Raw genomic sequence first — 10,000 nt, forward strand, 5'->3', positions numbered from 1 at the left:
GAGCACAAGGCCCATTTTTAATAACAAACGGATACTCAACAGGTTACGGAATTGGAACCGTATTCCCTTTCGTTCAAAATTATTCAAGTGTTTAATTACTATGGAATAAAAATTCATTCATTTCATTTCATTAAAACTTGAAAATTTTCGGCTTTCGCCTTGAACTTAGGACCGACTAACTCGTGATCAACCACTGTTCACACGAAACCCTTCTCCACTTCAGTCCTCCAAGGTCTCATTCGATTATTTGCTACTACCACCAAGATCTGTACCAATAGCGGCTCCATGCAGGCTTACGCCAAACACTTCTAAGCACACCATTGTACCCTCCTACTCACTAAAGTTTCAAAATTTATAATCCAACCGAAATTGTATTATAAATCATGTACTTTAGCGGTAATGTATAGGTATACAACTTAAGCGCCATCCATTTTAAGGGCTAGTTGCTTCGGCAGGTGAGTTGTTACACACTCCTTAGCGGATTACGACTTCCATGTCCACCGTCCTGCTGTTTTAAGCAACCAACGCCTTTCATGGTATCTGCATGAGTTGTTAATTTAGGCACCGTAACATTACGTTTGGTTCATCCCACAGCGCCAGTTCTGCTTACCAAAAGTGGCCCACTGGGCACATTATATCATAACCTCAACCTTCATATCAAGAAAGGTGAGGTTCTTACCCATTTAAAGTTTGAGAATAGGTTAAGGTCGTTTCGACCCTAAGGCCTCTAATCATTCGCTTTACCAGATAAGATTATTTTACATAATTTTTAAATGCACCAGCTATCCTGAGGGAAACTTCGGAGGGAACCAGCTACTAGATGGTTCGATTGGTCTTTCGCCCCTATACTCAATTCTGACAATCGATTTGCACGTCAGAACTGTTTCGGTCTTCCATCAGGGTTTCCCCTGACTTCAACCTGATCAAGTATAGTTCACCATCTTTCGGGTCACAGCATATATGCTCAAGGTACGCTCCAGTTAGAGGTATAAATAATAATAAATTATCATTATACATAACTATATGGAACGCCCCGGGATTGAATTAATAATGTAATACATTAAAAATTAATCCCATTATTAATACAGTTAAGTTAATTTCGCCATTAGGTTTAATATAACCCAATGACTTGCACATATGTTAGACTCCTTGGTCCGTGTTTCAAGACGGGTCCCGAAGGTATCCTGAATCTTTCGCATTGTTAATCATATAAATGCATACAATTAATATTAAAATCAATGATAATAATATTATTGTAAAATTCAAAAGAATTTTAGCATTATATATAATAAAATCTATCAACACTTTATCAAATCATCAGTAATTATTCTATGTTAATAAGCTAAAAGCAAATTAATTTGAATAAACTTAAAAACCAATGATCTTTTGATAAATATTTTATTATGTTAATAGATTACAATGTCCTTATATGAAAAAAATGCACACTATTACTATAATATTTAAAATTAAATACTACAGTTATAATGATGAATTTTTCATAATGGATATTCAGGTTCATCGGGCTTAACCTCTAAGCAGTTTCACGTACTATTTAACTCTCTATTCAGAGTTCTTTTCAACTTTCCCTCACGGTACTTGTTTACTATCGGTCTCATGGTTATATTTAGTTTTAGATGGAGTTTACCACCCACTTAGTGCTGCACTATCAAGCAACACGACTCTTTGGAAATATCTTTCTAGTAATCATTAACGTTATACGGGCCTGGCACCCTCTATGGGTAAATGGCCTCATTTAAGAAGGACTTAAATCGTTAATTTCTCATACTAGATATTAAGATATTCCATACACTGCATCTCACATTTGCCATATAGACAAAGTGACTTAGTGCTGAACTATTTTCTTTTCGCTCGCCGCTACTAAGAAAATCCTTGTTAGTTTCTTTTCCTCCCCTCATTAATATGCTTAAATTCAGGGGGTAGTCCCATATGAGTTGAGGTTGTATAAAATATATTTTAGATTGATTTGTTTATTTTTATTTAATTTTTTTGCTATTTGCTATTTTAAAGAAATATATTTTTATATCTTGATTACTCAATATTATTCAATCTTTTCATCCCTTTTTAAAATTCATAATATAATAATTAATAAAATTAACAACATTATTCCTCCACATATCATATATTTTTTTTTATTATAAATTTTTCTCAATACAATAGAGTGAATTAATTCTAGAATAAAAATTTATTTTATGCTAGACATTCCTCTTATGTATTATTTAATATAATTTAAATAATGTTGAAAATTTTTTCTTTTATGGGAATACTAAGATTCTCATTTATCATAAATTTTCGTTCAAATATGAGGTATTCAAGAATATATTTTCTATATTTCTTTTTATGCTATTAATATTATGGATTGAAAAATACAATCCAATAATATGCCATATGCTTAAATTCTATTAATTGACTAAAAGAATAAGCAACTAATTTAGCATAGTCTTACAACCCTCAACCATATGTAGTCCAAGCAGCACTTTAAAATTAATTAAAGTACATAACAGCATGGACCGCAATATGCGTTCAAAATGTCGATGTTCATGTGTCCTGCAGTTCACACGATGACGCACAGTTTGCTGCGTTCTTCATCGACCCATGAGCCGAGTGATCCACCGCTTAGAGTGATAATTTTTTTGTATTTTTTTAATTCAAAGTCAAAGAATTTTAATTTATTGAAAGTATTAATAATTAATCAATAATAAATTTTTAATACATAAGTTTAAAACATCTTTCAATAAATTGTAATTTTAAACCCAAACATTTGCAGCTGCGCATGTCTTAGGTCAACAAAAACAGTAATACCTTTTATATATTATTTTCTTCTCTATTTGTGCGTTTTCTTTTTTTAAATTTTTCAACATGTTTTTAATCACAAATAGAAAATACCATAAAAAAAAGGTATTACACACGTTAATGTGAACAAGTTAACTTATCATTTATAATATTTTATATAAATATCACAATTAAATATTATTTTCTATATAAATAATAAGTACAGCTATATGTTTAAAGGTTTTTTTATTGCGTTCAAATACAATGTATGCGAAGTTCACAATATAATATATATTGTCATAATGCATTACAAGGAGTTAAAAAAAAAAAAAAAAACAGAAAAACATTCAAAACATTGTATAATTCAAAACATTTTGAATGAAAAGAACAAAAAGAAAACTTTTTTTTCTTTTTTATTCTTTTTTTTTATTTTGTTTTTATATAATTATTTTTTTTTTCTTTTCGGATAGGAACACAATAATGATCCTTCCGCAGGTTCACCTACGGAAACCTTGTTACGACTTTTACTTCCTCTAAATAATCAAGTTCGGTCAACTTTTGCGAAACAACCGTGAAACACAAGGCGTCACAGTGATCACGTCCGGAGACCTCACTAAATAATTCAATCGGTAGTAGCGACGGGCGGTGTGTACAAAGGGCAGGGACGTAATCAATGCGAGTTAATGACTCACACTTACTGGGAATTCCAAGTTCATGTGAACAGTTTCAGTTCACAATCCCAAGCATGAAAGTGGTTCAGCGGTTTACCCGGACCTCTCGGTCTAGGAAATACACGTTGATACTTTCATTGTAGCGCGCGTGCAGCCCAGGACATCTAAGGGCATCACAGACCTGTTATTGCTCAATCTCGTTACTGCTAGACGCAATTTGTCCATTTAAGAAGCTAGTGTCCTTATAATGGGACAAACCAACAGGTACGACTCCACTTATATAAACACATTCAAACACTTGTACATTCAAGATGAACGCATGAATGAAGGCTATATAAGCTTCAACACCATAATCCTGAAAGCATCTATTTAATATATTTGAGTCTCGTTCGTTATCGGAATTAACCAGACAAATCACTCCACGAACTAAGAACGGCCATGCACCACCACCCATAGATTCGAGAAAGAGCTATCAATCTGTCTTACACGCTTATGTTCGGACCTGGTAAGTTTTCCCGTGTTGAGTCAAATTAAGCCGCAGGCTCCACTCCTGGTGGTGCCCTTCCGTCAATTCCTTTAAGTTTCAGCTTTGCAACCATACTTCCCCCGGAGCCCAAAAGCTTTGGTTTCCCGGGAAGCGACTGAGAGAGCCATAGTAGTAGCTACACCCAATTGCTAGCTGGCATCGTTTATGGTTAGAACTAGGGCGGTATCTGATCGCCTTCGAACCTCTAACTTTCGTTCTTGATTAATGAAAACATCTTTGGCAAATGCTTTCGCTTAAGTTAGTCTTACGACGGTCCAAGAATTTCACCTCTCGCGTCGTAATACTAATGCCCCCAAACTGCTTCTATTAATCATTACCTCTTGATCTAAAAACCAATGAAAGTAGAACAGAGGTCTTATTTCATTATTCCATGCACAAAATATTCAGGCATTTGGAGCCTGCTTTAAGCACTCTAATTTGTTCAAAGTAATTGTACCGGCCCACAACAACACTCGATGAAGAGCACTGAAGCAGGTTTAAATAGGAGGAATATATAAAAAATACATTGTATTAATTATATATAAGAACTCCACCGGTAATACGCTTACATACATAAGGTAATGTACATACCACAATTATAGTTGTACTACCCGTATGAAGCACAAATTCAACTACGAACGTTTTAACCGCAACAACTTTAATATACGCTATTGGAGCTGGAATTACCGCGGCTGCTGGCACCAGACTTGCCCTCCAATAGGTCCTTGTTAAAGGATTTAAAGTGTACTCATTCCAATTACAGGGCCTCGGATATGAGTCCTGTATTGTTATTTTTCGTCACTACCTCCCCGAACTGGGAGTGGGTAATTTACGCGCCTGCTGCCTTCCTTAGATGTGGTAGCCGTTTCTCAGGCTCCCTCTCCGGAATCGAACCCTGATTCCCCGTTACCCGTTGCAACCATGGTAGTCCTAGATACTACCATCAAAAGTTGATAGGGCAGACATTTGAAAGATCTGTCGTCGGTACGAGACCATACGATCTGCAAGTTATCTAGAGTTCAACCAATATAACGATCGAATAATCGCTTGGTTTTAGCCTAATAAAAGCACACGTTCCAAAAGGTCCGTGTTTATTTTGCATGTATTAGCTCTAGAATTACCACAGTTATCCAAGTAACTGTTAACGATCTATGGAACCATAACTGATATAATGAGCCTTTTGCGGTTTCACTTTTAATTTGTTTGTACTTAGACATGCATGGCTTAATCTTTGAGACAAGCATATAACTACTGGCAGGATCAACCAGAATAATATATATTTCTTTTTTATATAATATTTTTTATATTATATAAAAGTTTAAAATGATATTTTCTTATTTGAAAATTATACACAAATACACAAAACATAAAAACATTTACAATATACACAACAATTTTTCTATGTTTCTTTCTTTATTATATTTTTTTTCATTATATTTCATTTCTATTGTGTGATTTTGTAATGGATTTTTTTAATTTTTGTTTTGGTATCGTGAAAAGAATTTTCGTTCTCTATACATATTATTATTTAATTATTATGTAAGAACGATATTTCTTCTTATATTGGCAAAATTTTCAAATAATATCATTCTATACATTTTACTTTATTTCAATGCATATAGTAATATATATACCTTTTTTTAAGAGTATATACATTTTTTTCTTGATTTGAAATTAATAATTTCAAATTCTATTATATTTATTTCAATAATAAATATATGATAAAAAGTATTTTCGGGTGCAACACATTAATATTTTATTTTATTTAAAAACCATCCTTTTACACATATATTTTATGAGTAAATATTAGAATAGCTCACAAATAAAACTAAAATATTGTTTAATATTTATTTCTACAATATGTTAGTATAGAATAATAGATTTTTTATGTTTTTGTATAAAACAAAATCTATTTCTATTTAAACTAACTGTAGGAAACCAGGAATAAAAAACGCTCATTATATACAATATGTTAGTACAGAATATAGAGTTTTGTATAAAACAAAATCTATTTCTATTTAAACTAACTGTATAAAAACCAGGAATAAAAAACGCTATTATATACAATATGTTAGTACAGAATATAGAGTTTTGTATAAAACAAAATCTATTTCTATTTAAACTAACTGTATAAAAACCAGGAATAAAAAACGCTCATTATATACAATATGTTAGTACAGAATATAGAGTTTTGTATAAAACAAAATCTATTTCTATTTAAACTAACTGTATAAAAACCAGGAATAAAAAACGCTCATTATATACAATATGTTAGTACAGAATATAGAATTTTGTATAAAACAAAATCTATTTCTATTTAAACTAACTGTATAAAAACCAGGAATAAAAAACGCTCATTATATACAATATGTTAGTACAGAATATAGAGTTTTGTATAAAACAAAATCTATTTCTATTTAAACTAACTGTATAAAAACCAGGAATAAAAAGGCACACAAAATCAACTTTCATTTTCATATTTACTTAAAAATACATATAAAGTAAAAAATATTTCCATATAAATACTAAGTAAATAAAGTCATACAAGTATGAAAATTTTCATACAAGTACTAAATACATAAATCATATAAGTATAGTAATATTCATACTTATAAGTATTTAAAAACAATTTCTTACTAATAAACTAACATAAGGAATTCAAATATATAAAAGTATAATACATTTCCTAGCAGTAAAAAATTTTCATATAAGTACTAAATGTATAAAGTCTATGAAGCAATAAATTTTCATATAAGTACTATTTCAGTATATGTCAATTTGAGCAGATTTGTGCAAATTTGTTATAAATGTTCTCTCCCATGTTGACGTTACCAACCCGAAAATATATGGAAAAATTCTTTTAACCTATTTAAAATTTAAAAACTCATATATACGTGGGTAATTTATATCATTTTCAAATATCGTCATGGTCATAATACAACTAATAACATCAAAAGTATTTTTACAATCGATTTTTTTTTTAAATTTTTAACTTGTATGACTTCATATTTAATACTTATATGAAAATTTATTACTTCATAGACTTTATACATTTAATACTTATATGAAAATTTATTACTTCATAGACTTTATACATTTAATACTTATATGAAAATTCATTACTTCATAGACTTTATATTTTTTATACTTATATAAAAATTTATTACTTCATAGACTTTATATTTTACTTCATAGACTTTATACATTTAATACTCATATGAAAATTTATTACTTCATAGACTTTATATATTTACTACTTATATGAAAATTTATTACTTCATAGACTTTATACAATTAATACTTATATGAAAATTTATTACTTCATAGACTTTATACAATTAATACTTATATGAAAATTTATTACTTCATAGACTTTATACAATTAATACTTATATGAAAATTTATTACTTCATAGACTTTATACAATTAATACTTATATGAAAATTTATTACTTCATAGACTTTATACATTTAATACTTATATGAAAATTCATTACTTCATAGACTTTATACAATTAATACTTATATGAAAATTTATTACTTCATAGACTTTATACAATTAATACTTATATGAAAATTTATTACTTCATAGACTTTATACAATTAATACTTATATGAAAATTTATTACTTCATAGACTTTATACAATTAATACTTATATGAAAATTTATTACTTCATAGACTTTATACAATTAATACTTATATGAAAATTTATTACTTCATAGACTTTATACAATTAATACTTATATGAAAATTTATTACTTCATAGACTTTATACAATTAATACTTATATGAAAATTTATTACTTCATAGACTTTATACAATTAATACTTATATGAAAATTTATTACTTCATAGACTTTATACAATTAATACTTATATGAAAATTTATTACTTCATAGATTTTATACAATTAATACTTATATGAAAATTTATTACTTCATAGACTTTATACAATTAATACTTATATGAAAATTTATTACTTCATAGACTTTATACAATTAATACTTATATGAAAATTTATTACTTCATAGACTTTATACAATTAATACTTATATGAAAATTTATTACTTCATAGACTTTATACATTTAATACTTATATGAAAATTCATTACTTCATAGACTTTATATTTTTTATACTTATATAAAAATTTATTACTTCATAGACTTTATATTTTACTTCATAGACTTTATACATTTAATACTTATATGAAAATTTATTACTTCATAGACTTTATATATTTACTACTTATATGAAAATTTATTACTTCATAGACTTTATACATTTAGTACTTATATGAAAATTTATTACTTCATAGACTTTATACAATTAATACTTATATGAAAATTTATTACTTCATAGACTTTATACAATTAATACTTATATGAAAATTTATTACTTCATAGACTTTATATATTTACTACTTATATGAAAATTTATTACTTCATAGACTTTATACATTTAGTACTTATATGAAAATTTATTACTTCATAGACTTTATACAATTAATACTTATATGAAAATTTATTACTTCATAGACTTTATACAATTAATACTTATATGAAAATTTATTACTTCATAGACTTTATACAATTAATACTTATATGAAAATTTATTACTTCATAGACTTTATACATTTAATACTTATATGAAAATTTATTACTTCATAGACTTTATATATTTACTACTTATATGAAAATTTATTACTTCATAGACTTTATACAATTAATACTTATATGAAAATTTATTACTTCATAGACTTTATACAATTAATACTTATATGAAAATTTATTACTTCATAGACTTTATACATTTAATACTTATATGAAAATTTATTACTTCATAGACTTTATACAATTAATACTTATATGAAAATTTATTACTTCATAGACTTTATACAATTAATACTTATATGAAAATTTATTACTTCATAGACTTTATACAATTAATACTTATATGAAAATTTATTACTTCATAGACTTTATACAATTAATACTTATATGAAAATTCATTACTTCATAGACTTTATACATTTAATACTTATATGAAAATTTATTACTTCATAGACTTTATATATTTACTACTTATATGAAAATTTATTACTTCATAGACTTTATACATTTAATACTTATATGAAAATTTATTACTTCATAGACTTTATACAATTAATACTTATATGAAAATTTATTACTTCATAGACTTTATACAATTAATACTTATATGAAAATTTATTACTTCATAGACTTTATACAATTAATACTTATATGAAAATTTATTACTTCATAGACTTTATATATTTACTACTTATATGAAAATTTATTACTTCATAGACTTTATACATTTAGTACTTATATGAAAATTTATTACTTCATAGACTTTATACAATTAATACTTATATGAAAATTTATTACTTCATAGACTTTATACAATTAATACTTATATGAAAATTTATTACTTCATAGACTTTATACAATTAATACTTATATGAAAATTTATTACTTCATAGACTTTATACAATTAATACTTATATGAAAATTTATTACTTCATAGACTTTATACAATTAATACTTATATGAAAATTTATTACTTCATAGACTTTATACAATTAATACTTATATGAAAATTTATTACTTCATAGACTTTATACAATTAATACTTATATGAAAATTTATTACTTCATAGACTTTATACAATTAATACTTATATGAAAATTTATTACTTCATAGACTTTATACAATTAATACTTATATGAAAATTTATTACTTCATAGACTTTATACAATTAATACTTATATGAAAATTTATTACTTCATAGACTTTATACAATTAATACTTATATGAAAATTTATTACTTCATAGACTTTATACAATTAATACTTATATGAAAATTTATTACTTCATAGACTTTATACAATTAATACTTATATGAAAATTTATTACTTCATAGACTTTATACAATTAATACTTATATGAAAATTTATTACTTCATAGACTTTATACAATTAATACTTATATG

At 26.6% G+C, this 10,000-nt stretch overlaps 3 non-coding genes across 3 annotated transcripts in view; all 3 read right to left on the minus strand.

Annotated features, from left to right (window-relative positions):
• Nucleotides 1–1,961, minus strand: part of LOC138858719 (large subunit ribosomal RNA) — a 3,977-nt gene extending 2,016 nt beyond the window's left edge. Inside the window, exon 1 of the ribosomal RNA XR_011397754.1 lies at nucleotides 1–1,961. This exon is cut by the window's left edge and continues 2,016 nt beyond it. This is a non-coding gene — a ribosomal RNA (large subunit ribosomal RNA).
• A 502-nt stretch (nucleotides 1,962–2,463) lies between these two features.
• On the minus strand, nucleotides 2,464–2,642 carry LOC138858727 (5.8S ribosomal RNA). Its single transcript, XR_011397762.1, has one exon. It is a non-coding gene; the product is annotated as a 5.8S ribosomal RNA (ribosomal RNA).
• A 626-nt stretch (nucleotides 2,643–3,268) lies between these two features.
• LOC138858707 (small subunit ribosomal RNA) lies at nucleotides 3,269–5,258 on the minus strand. Its single transcript, XR_011397742.1, has one exon. It is a non-coding gene; the product is annotated as a small subunit ribosomal RNA (ribosomal RNA).
• Nucleotides 5,259–10,000: the final 4,742 nt, after the last annotated feature.

This window comes from Bactrocera oleae, unplaced genomic scaffold (assembly GCF_042242935.1).
Source record: "Bactrocera oleae isolate idBacOlea1 unplaced genomic scaffold, idBacOlea1 ctg00000012.1, whole genome shotgun sequence".
NCBI lineage: Eukaryota > Metazoa > Arthropoda > Insecta > Diptera > Tephritidae > Bactrocera > Bactrocera oleae.